General features: G+C 36.8%; 1 long non-coding RNA gene across 1 annotated transcript in view; it reads left to right on the forward strand.

Annotated features, from left to right (window-relative positions):
* The window catches only part of LOC111193782 (uncharacterized), a 31,988-nt gene extending 25,327 nt beyond the window's left edge, over positions 1–6,661 (forward strand). Inside the window, exon 4 of the long non-coding RNA XR_002650724.2 lies at positions 6,125–6,661. This is a non-coding gene — a long non-coding RNA (uncharacterized LOC111193782). The remainder of the gene's footprint in view (positions 1–6,124) is intronic.
* The last annotated feature ends 4,670 nt before the right edge of the window (positions 6,662–11,331 follow it).

An 11,331-nucleotide genomic window follows, 5' to 3' on the forward strand; every position in this document is an offset into this window, starting at 1 on the left:
AAAAAATATTTCTGTTCTATTGCACACGTAAAACACATGTTTAATATCAATTTACAGTGTGTTATTACTGAAGCCAGCAGAGGCATTACTATATTTAAGCAGATGTTTATCAGTTTATCACAATTCCCTTATTTCTTCAGTTAACAAATACATTCAGTTCAGTGTGCATTAAAATTAATCTTTACAGTTACAGTATTAATATATTTAAAAAGGGCTTTGGTTACTCATACTGTAAGCAGCAGCAAAAACAGCAGCGAGTTCTGTTCTCATGTTTTTTCAGGCAGGACAGCATGATACAGAGCTGAGCTGCTGTTACTTCAGTGTTAGCTCATTATGCTAACTGGCTAGCATTAGCTAGCGAGTTTTGTTACTGTGCTTTTTTGCCTGTGCTGTTCTACACGGTGCTCCGCAGCGCCTCTAGCTGTATGTAAAAAATGCATACCAGTTCTAAATTGCCCCTCAGTATACCTCAGTAATTTTAAGATAAAAGGCTAAATAATGTTGCTTTGAATTGCTGATGTTGTAAAGTAGGCATGAAAATGTTAAGACCAGAAGGAGGTATAATCCATATCTTGGAGGAAACTCAGATCAGTACCTTGTGTTTCTTTCTCCTTCTAAAATACGGTACTTTATTGTTTTTCAAAGAACAAAAACACGCAATATTACAGCAAATGTGATCATTTGTTCTGTTCTCGCATCAGCTGCTAGCAGCCTATGAGTAATGCTTTGTGTGACATTAGTAATTCACACTGTTTAAAGGCCTTGGAACCTGAATCAGAGCTTTAAAGAAATGACATTTAACTACGAACTTATTATTACAAAAACTGTATGCTGACCTTTTAATTTAATCTCAGAAAAAAGAATCACTTAAAGCACAGGACAGTCAGCCAGGAATGATGATTATGATACTGTCAATGGCACATGCCAAATGAATAACAAGTGAAAAAGGGAGAATTTTATTTTGCTTTAAAGAAACATTGAACACTGTTCATTTGTTCCTTTATTCATTCTCTTATCTGAATTGTCCCAGGCAGAGCTGTAGTAGAATTGTAGAATTATTAGGTACAAGGCTGGACAGTCACCTAAACTTGGAACCAGTCCATCAGAGGGTAATATACATAATGAGCCATACATTTAATTATCAATGGCTATACGTATTTCAAAATTGAGTGAAAAAAGTAATGTGTACTGCACTGTAAAAAAATAAATAAAAAAATGTTAAAGTACTACCAAAAACATTGTATACAGATATATCACTGTCAAATGAAGATTATAACTGCAAGAAAATATTTTAAATATGTTTGTAAAAAAACAGAAATTATCTGTCACCCCTGTTACCATAAATGTGCAGTTTTTACAGACAATGACTTTTACATTTCATATTTTTATAACACTATGGCAATGGAGTGCATGATGCCTTGAAGTTTGTTTGGGATTTCTGTTTAATTAGAAAAATGACTTTTTAGTAGTAGTTTTGTTAAGCTTTAATATTTGTGCTCTTTAATGTGCAATGATTTTGGCAGTTTATAGTTTGTGTTTGTTTGTTTTCTTTAAAGCCTAGGATCTATTTCAAATAATAAACTACTAATATACTGACAAAATCATTGGCTTAAAAGGTTTGGGGAATTAATCTGTCCTGTCATGAGAGTTGTGTTGTGTGACATTCAGCTCTCTAGCTAGCAAGTAGCTATCGTTGCTCGCCAGAAGGATGCCAGAAATTACATTTTCAACAGAGCTTTTCTGGCACTCCTGGTGCTCTTATAATATTATATAATAATACACACAACGTAGTGTACATCTTTGCAGTGCCAAAATAAATCAATATTTCTAAATTTTGCAGTTATTTTCATGATGAAAAAAGGGGAGCTTTTCTTTGGGTCAAAGAATGATGTACAACTCACTTTCATTACTGTGGCTGATTTGTGCCTGCTGTTTTTCATTCAACACAAAGAAAGCATTTCCTGTTATTGTGTTGTGAAGAACACTTAGGTGAACACTGACCAAAGAACAGGGGGAGCGACGCTGTGCTAGTGTTTCTTGTTCGCCTTCAAGGACAAAGAATGGAAGAACAGAGACATGGTAACAAAATGTCTGTTAAAAATATGATAACAGGAGCTGTATGAGTACATCTATTTCTGTTCTGGGGACAGAGAGACAGAGAATGGGAAAGATGCACTTAGCACAGGCATACGGAGAAAGAGAGCTGGCAAATGAAAGAATTACTGTGATACTGGAGGAATAGGAATATGCAGATTTTCTAAGAAGAGAAGATTAGTCATTGCCCCTCACATTACCTAAATGTCATTTGTTTCGTAAGCTCCCAGCCCGTACGGAGATACTGAGAGCCAGGGGATATCATGCAGACCATCTAACCAGGGAATGAGGTTGGGGAAAGTTGTGCCACAGCTTGCCTGCAGGTTTCCATTTGCTGTAAGCAAACAGATGCCACAACCACAGATGTCAGGGGCTTATCTGCCTTTCCCTCCTCCTCCTCCTCCTCCTCCTTCTCCTCCTCCTCCTCCTCCTCCTCCTTCTTCTTCTTCTAAAGGGGAAACGGGTGAAAGGCCACAGAGCTCATCCTACATCTGCAGCACAGAGCTGGGTTCATACGTTTACACAAGTCTGTGGGTCAGCTTAGGTCTGGTTCTTCTCTAGCCCAGACCCTGCAGCAATACATGTGGTTTAGTCTATAAATAGAACATGAATGCATTCGTGTCACAATATTATGACCACCTCTCTGTTTCTGCTCTCGTTGTAAAAAAATGTTTAGCTCCACTGATCGTTTCTCAGGGGGTCCTGGGGTAATTTTCTTTTATAGGGGGTCCTCTGTGATTTTATTTCCAACCGGAACGACCATGTATGTGTTTTTCTCAGACGTCCTCTGAGTAAATTACAGGCTGAATCACCTACTGTTTTTCGCTGAACTCTGTGGTCTTCCGGTAATTTTATTCCCATCCAAAAGCACATCTCTGAGTTTCGTCTCCTCACGTTTCATAAAATAGCTATTAATCCACTGCCCCGCACCGTAATTACAATTCTGTATCTGTTTCTCTGCATACTTTATTATTATCCTCCTTTCACCCTATTTATCAGTGAAGTAACAGTAGCTTTGCCGTGGTGTGTTATTGTGTTAGTGTGTGTTGTTCTGGTATGAATGTATCAGAGTGTGGAGCAGTTTTTAAACACCTCAGTGTCACTGCTGTACTAAAAATAGACCACCAAATATGAAAAGGGCGCTGATGAAGAACTATGATGCATTTTGCAAATTCCACAAGTTGCAAGTTCAAATTCCGCTAAAACTGAAGGTGTATGACTTATAGTTTATGTGGGTCAACTGTAAAGCAGTATTGTAGAAATTGTTGTTTTAGCAATTTCCCTTAAAATTGCCAAATAATAACTTTTACTTTTGTCTTATTAGTTGATGAGTTTCTTTGATTTTACCCAATTAAAAAAAACTCTGGAATGTAATCATGAGAAACATGGATGATCACAAGCCATCAAACCAAGCTGAACTACTTGAATTTATGCACCAGGAGTGGCATAAATTTATCCAAAAGCAGTGTGTAAAACTGTTGGAGGAGCAAATGCCAAGATGCACGAAAACTCTGATTAAAAGCCAGGGTTAATCAGCCAAATATTGATTTGAAACTTTATGATTGTGAACTTGTTTTCTTTGCGTTATTTGAGGTCTGAAAGCTCTGCATCTTTGTTATTTCAGCCATTTCTCATTTTCTGCAAATAAATGCTCTTAATGACAATATTTTTATTTGGACTGTAGGAGGAATGTTGTCTATAGTTTATAGAATGAAACAAAAATGTTCATTTTACTCAAAATATACCTATAAATAGCAAAATCGGAGAAACTGATTCAGAAACTGAAGTGGTTCTTCATTTTTTCCAGAGCTGTATAGCTGTGGCACAAATGTGAATTATACTTCGCAACTGTAGGGGGAGCATTGTAGAACAAAATATTTTTGCATAATGCTGCTTCTTTTAAGCTTTGGTGTAGTTTTAATCAGATTATTTTAGCCAACAGTCTGTAGAACTCACAGCAGACGTTTTTAAACAACGCATTGTCAGAGCTTAAATAGGTAATTCAAACTAGAGTTCTTGTGTGGTTTATTAACTAGGAATGATGAGCAAGGATATATAACAGAGCAGTGTTTTATAAAGATCAGGAGCTGTGGTAACTCTGGGGAACACAAGGCTGCACTTAAAATTCAGCGGTGGCGTTAGTTTGACAGTAGAAGACTCTTGGCAACCCTTGGCCTCCCCTTCCAGCTGAGCAGAAAACTAATGAGAGCGTCATCAATACAGATGTCACAGCGACTATACTGCCTTCCACTGCTCCTGACATGATTTGTGTGTCTTTGTAATCGGCTCATTCCAAGCCCCAAAAAGCACCCCATCACAACAACAGCGAAACATATGACATGCTGACTCCGTAGCCATGGCGACGAGAGGAGCACCCCATGTAAGCAGCAAGAATGCAAAGCAATCCCCTCAAAACAAGCTGTCAGTCAAAAGCGTGTGTTGGTATCGGGCACAGGTGCCAAAGTTTAATTTAGACTCTCTGCAGCACATCCTATCTCCACAAACTTGTCGTCTGATGACACTTGAGAAGCTGATCTGTTTTTCTCTAAATTGATTACTCAGGTGCACTGTTTTTTCACTGCTTCAAATAAAAAAAACAAGTTAAAATGCAACTGAAAGACATCTCCCAAATAGCAAGTATAAATTGACTCAATGTTGGCTTGACTTTAGCATTGGGTTTCAACCATTGCCTGAGATTTGGTCTATTTTGGCCTAAATTGGATGTCAACCAATGACTGACATTGGGTTTATTTTGGCCTGATGTTTCGTGTCAACCATTGCCTGGCATTGAGCTTATTTTGGCCTGAACTTGGGTGTCAACCAATGCCTGACATTGGGCCTGATTTGGCCTGAGATTGGGTGTCAACCAATGCCTGACATTGGGCCTGAATTGGCCTGAGATTGGGTGTCAACCAATGCCTGACATTGGGCCTGATTTGGCCTGAGATTGGGTGTCAACCAATGCCTGACATTGGGCCTGATTTGGCTTGAGATTGGGTGTCAACAAATGCCTGACCTTGGGCCTGATTTGGCCTGAGATTGGGTGTCAACTAATGCCTGACGTTGGGCCTGTTTTTGGCCTGACCTTGAGTGTCAACAAATCCTTGACATTTTGCCTATTTGGGCCTGAGCTTGGGTGTCAACCAGTGCCTGACATTGGGTCTATTTTGGCCTGAGATTTGTGTCAGCTGGTGTTTTGGTGGTGGGTTTACTTTGGCTTGACATTGGATGTCAATCAATGTTTGATGGTGGCCCTACTGTAGCCTCATATTGGGTGTCAACAGATGCTAGACATTGAGCCTACACTGGCCTGATGTTGAATGTCAACCCATCTTTGACATTGGGCCTACATTGGCCTGATGTGTGTTAACCAATGTTTGACTTTGGCCTGATGTTTCTTCTCAACCAATGTTTGTCATTGGGTGTCAACTGGTGTTTAACAGTGTTCTTGAGGAATATAATATTTTTTTGGAATTTGGGAGAAATGTCTGTAGTTTATAGAGTAAAACAACAATGTTAATTTTCCTCAAACATATGTATTTGCAGAAAATGAAAAATTGCAGAAATAACAAAAAAGACCTCAAAGAATGCAAAGAAAACAAGTTCATATTCATATAGTTTTAAGAGTTCAGAAATCAATATTTGGTGGAATAACCCTCTTTTTATTCACAGTTTTCATGCATCTTGGCATGTTCTCCTCCACCAGTCTTACACACTGCTTTTGGATAACTTTATGCCACTCCTGGTGCAAATATTTAAGCAGTTCAGCTTGGTTTGATGGTTGTGATCATTCATCTTCATCTTGATTAGAGGTTTTCAATTTGGTAAAATCAAAGAAACATTTTTATTTTTTCCAGAGCTGTATATCAAATACACATTTCTAGCTAAAGTTTTATCTTTTTACAATTTAAATGAAATAAAATTGTGTAACATAACTAGCTGATTCGTAACAGATGTGCCATTAAATGTTTAAATGTTCAAGCTACTCTTCTATATTGAAACTGCTGACACACTCCTGCTTCTTACTTAGAACGTTTTACAGTGTTGCCCTCCAAAATACCTTGAGGATGTACTGCTCCCTACAAGCCTGCACAGAATGGAAGATCAGAAGACTGGGGATTACTGATTATCCCTCGAACAAAAAGGGGACAGAGTCTGTAGCAGAGCTGTTTCATGCAGAGCAGCACTGTTATGAAATGGCCTACTGACCTATGTAAGGATTTAAGGTTTCCATTTATCTAATAATGTCTTTAAACATACTGTGTTTGCCCTACAGTATATAAGACTGTGATTCTCACTGACCTTTAAACACTTTCTGTCACAACATTAAATTCTGTTATTTAAATATGCTGTGGAAACTACAGCGTTTACATTTTTGCCATGCTTCTATTACTTTACTTTGTAAGTACGGTTTCTGTTTGTCCTAGAAGCATCAGAAAATACTAATACTAGAATACATTCCCCAGTAAAATATTGTGCAACATATGGAATATCTCAGCATATACAGTGGCATACAAAAGTTTGGGGACCTTCAGGAAGATTAAGTAGACTAGAGAGGTCTACATTGTTCTACTATTCAGCAACACTTGCACAGATATTGCCTTCGTGGAAGAGTCATCAGAAAAAACCCTCTCCTCTATCTTTACCACAAAATTCAGTGTCAGATGTTTGCAAAGGAACATCTAAACAAGCCTGATGCATTTTGCAAACATGTTCTGCAGACCGATGAGGTTAGACTGAACTTTTTAGAGTTTTGGAGTTGTGTTGTAAGCAATGGCACAGGGAATATTTACAGGTAGAGGGAAGAATAGATCCAATAAAATTTCAGCAAATTCTGGAAGCAAACATAACACCACCTGGAAAAAAGCTGAAGTTGAAAAGAGAGTGACGTCTACAAATAGTTTTTTTGTAGCCACCACCCCCCCTCATTGGAGGTCTAACACTTTATTTCACTCGGCAAAATTGCATTACTCTTAAGGGAGGACATATATTAAGAAAGAGGAAAAGGAAAAAAGGAGAAAGAGAGAAAAAAAATAAAATAAAATAAAAAATAAAATAAAATAAACAAAATAGTTAATAGATAATGAACCTAAACACATTCTCAAATCTCAAAATCCACAATAGACTACCTCAAAAGGCACAAGCTGAAGGCTTTTCATGGAACCTGATCTGAACATTATTAAAGTATTTTAGAAAGACGTCACAAGAGCAGTGCATGGAAGATGACCCAGGTATCTCACAGAACTGGAAGACTTTTGCAAGGAAAAATTGAAGAAACTCTTGGTTGGCTACAAAACATGCTTACAGGCTATGATATTGCCAGTAATGGTACTAGGTACTAACCATGCAGGGTGCCCAAACTTTTTTGCTTCAAACCCTTTTCCTTTATTGTTATTTTAAACATGTGAAAGTAATAATGTAATATATTACATGTAATAATTAGCTATTACTACAGAAACCCTGTTAGGTGCTTTATAGAAATAATGAAAGATCCTATGAGGAATCATGTACTAAAATATTTTCTTCAGCAGTGGGGTTATTTTGCAGGAATTTACAGTTTTTTTTGTGTGTGTGTGGATAGCATAGATTTATTTAATAAATTTCTCACAATAAAACTAGGAAACTAGAAACTGTTCACTGTGATTTTGACAAGGGGTCCCTAAACTTTTGCTTGCCACTGTAGGTGGATCATTATCAGAACACGGTGTATTTTGGCGTTTCAAAAACTTAACAAAAAAAATATTTTGAACCTTTGTACTGTTTTTTTATTCAAGGCACTTTCTGCATGTTTTGCGATTAATAATATTAATGTCACCTAATATTTATCATTGTATCATTTATCACACTAAGATATTAAGATGACCACTCCAAACATATCTTCTAATTTGAAGTTGTGTTTTTGAAGCTAGGTAGCAATTTATCACCAGCACAGAGTGAACAACCAACCTTGATACCTTCATCCTCAGCTGAAATAAACTTAAAAAAGTGTCTGTATTTTCAACTAGACTAAACATGTATTAATAATAAACATATATCTGTAGGGCAGGAGTAGGTCAGGGGAACCCAGGCATAAACAGATCTTTTATATGAATGACATTTGTGACACAACATCATAAGCTTCAGAAACATACGGTTCACATATATGGAATTCCAAAGGTCATTCCATAAATCTAAAATGGTGGCAGATCTACAATGCCAACACCATCTGAGTCTCATTTATTTCATTACTGTGTCTCATCAGGGTCCAAGTGTAGCTCACTGAAAAGGCAACCATGAGCCCCCATTCCCTACCATCTCCTCCAAACCCAGCTTTCCCAGCTCCTTAATTACACCCGACATAACCCATTTAATCCCATTCTAATTAATATGAGACTTGGCGGAGTATACCATTGGAGGGAGTGAGACAGTGAAAATTAGACTGAGGCTACATTTAGGGACGGAGCAAAACTTGGTCAGGGAGCTGAAAGGACAATTACTATATCTGTCTAACTGGGACAAAAGAGAAGCAGTTTAATAAGCATTATAAAACTGTCATGTCAAGAGAGACCGCCCACACAGCTTAATGGCTTTTTTTCTGTTATTCTTATTATACTAATCAGAAAAAAGGGGAATAAAAAGACTCTAAAGAGACTGTATGTAAATCTCATATGTAATGAAAGTTATACATCACTGTAACCAATTCCTGTCTTTTTTTTTTTTACAGTAAAATCATACAGTAAATAACTGCTTTAACGATGTTCCGAAAACAGTTGTCACGTGTATATACTAGTGCATCTCAAAAAAATTGAATATCATTCAAAAGATACTTTGTTTCAGTATTTCAGTTCAAAATGTGAAACTCAAATGTTACATAGATGTATTAAACACAGAGTTATCTATTTTAAGTGTTAATTTCTTTTATTGTTGATTATTATGGCTTACAGCCAGTGAAAACCTAAAAATCAGTAACTCAGAAAATTAGAATATTATATAAGACCAATTAGTACTTTTGGCAGTGTGGGCAGTGTGCCAAGTCCTGCTGAAAAATGAAATCCACATCTCTCAAAAAAGTCAGCAAAGGGAAGCGTGAAGTGCAGTAAGATTTTACAAGAAAACACTGCACTGACTTTGGAGAGTGTATATTTTTATTATATTGTACCAGAGTTACCAGGATACTGTACATTTTGGCATCTCATGACTTTCAAAAAATAACTTTTAATTCTTTTGACTATCATATTTATAAGACAGATTTCTGCTACAAACAATAAGTGTGATTAAATTATTCATGCAATATGGCCACTGCAATCATATACAATATGTATATTGCGTTGTTTAATCCTAGGATATAATTAGTATATTTGTAAAGCTTTCAAGAATTTAGTCAAGCCTATATTGTATATAATAAGGTTTTAATACACTATAAACTTTATATTTACTTCCATACACTTGTGTATATTTTCTAACATATTTTCATTTGTGTCTATTTAATTATATTCATATTGAATATAAAAAAGAAAAGAAAAATGGAAGTTAGCACATTTTATCAAAGTATAGGTTTACCATTACAAAGGCATTTACTTAGTATATATTTACTTATATACTAATATTAGAAATATCAATGCACAAATTAATTACAGCACAAAATTTGATGCACAATTGGAACATCCAATTGGAAACTATTGCCGGTAGAAGAATTTACAGGACTTTGTGGGGAAAAAATTATAAAGTATAATTTGTAATAACTCATTCCACTGTTACTCATGCTTTTGCTTTCCATGAAGGTAGAGGGAAGGGAGCTAGACCCTTTGAGTCCCCTTTCTAACACCCTAACTATATGATGTAACATCTAGTGGCCAGATTTGATATTGCTATCATTAAAGTTAACCTTATTACTGAATAATTTACATGAGTAATGCTGATATCTTGCCTCATTTACAAATGGCTTTATTAGGGTATACTCATATTTCTTTGTAAACAGCTTATGTTAACTGCTTTTTTAATGGTAGCTTTTAATTTTGCTTAACTGCTTACATATAAAACAATAAACATCAGAAAATAGGACCCATTGTGTGATGTGTAAAGAGTTTGGTCCACATGAGAATTTGAACATCCAAGCTAAACCTATATGATTTGGTATGTAAAGTATTTGGGATGCACCAGTTATATACAGTAGGCCATGAACGCAGTATATGAACGGGTTGGTGAACATAGATTTAGATTTAGATGCAGTACTTTATAAGATGCCCCTGTTTGAATAATAGATCAGTCTGTAATTCCCAAGCATACCTGTCATTCTTATCCTAGTATTTTACAGATCTTACTAAAACTAATGGATTTTGACAGCAGATTTCAATACATAAATATATTATATACATTTTTAGGAGGGCTCATATAAGCTTCAAGCTTCAAACTATCATATATGATTAGATAGAGAGTGATGAAGCTATTTAACACATTATTTAGTCTAACTAAAGCTAATCAGTGCTGGCAGCTGAGCTGCAAATCTAGCTCTTTAAAGGTAATTTACATTACATATCAGGCCTGGGAAAGCTAACCGGGGAGAGAAAGTAAAGGCTGACAAGCACAGAAGAAAAGTAAAATTGCATCAATTTAACTGTAATGAAATTGTATCTTAGCCTCCTGTGTCACCGCCCCCCTCAAAAGCCCCTCGAAAGCCTATTTAAACCCCTGCATAATGCAATTTCACACTAACCTTGCTACCCAGGAGAAGCTTAATTTTCACTTAAAATATTAGCAAGAAAGGAGGAAAACTAGAGCAATGCGATGTTTCCCGAAAAAAAAGAGAAAGAAAGCATAAATACTTCAGAGGCACTGCACCAATCTACTGTGACGTGGAACTCCCAGAGGATTGACACTGCAGCAGCACAAAACAACCCTAACACAGGCATTTACATGCATTACACCAGATCAAAGTAGCACAACCGTAATTCTTCCCCTCTCTCTCCTCTCCGAGATAAGAAAACGTTAAGGAAATACGCCTAAAATCTGCTGCTGATCAAAGAGAGGCAGGTAGAGAGAGAGACAGAGCCGTATTCGGCTGGGTGGAGGAGCTGGAAGAGTTAAAGCTGGAGTGTGCTGGAGCTCAGCGAGCCTGGTCGCCCACTCAGTCTTGTGTTAGTCTGCCTCAGACTGATGGAATCACAGATGCCGTCGATCTGGGTTCAACAATGGCTTCCGTTTGGACCAGTGCAGGAACAGCTTGAAAAAGGGAAAACTGAAATCTGTCACATTACCGAG

The sequence above is a fragment of the Astyanax mexicanus genome, chromosome 5 (assembly GCF_023375975.1).
Source record: "Astyanax mexicanus isolate ESR-SI-001 chromosome 5, AstMex3_surface, whole genome shotgun sequence".
Taxonomy (NCBI): domain Eukaryota; kingdom Metazoa; phylum Chordata; class Actinopteri; order Characiformes; family Acestrorhamphidae; genus Astyanax; species Astyanax mexicanus.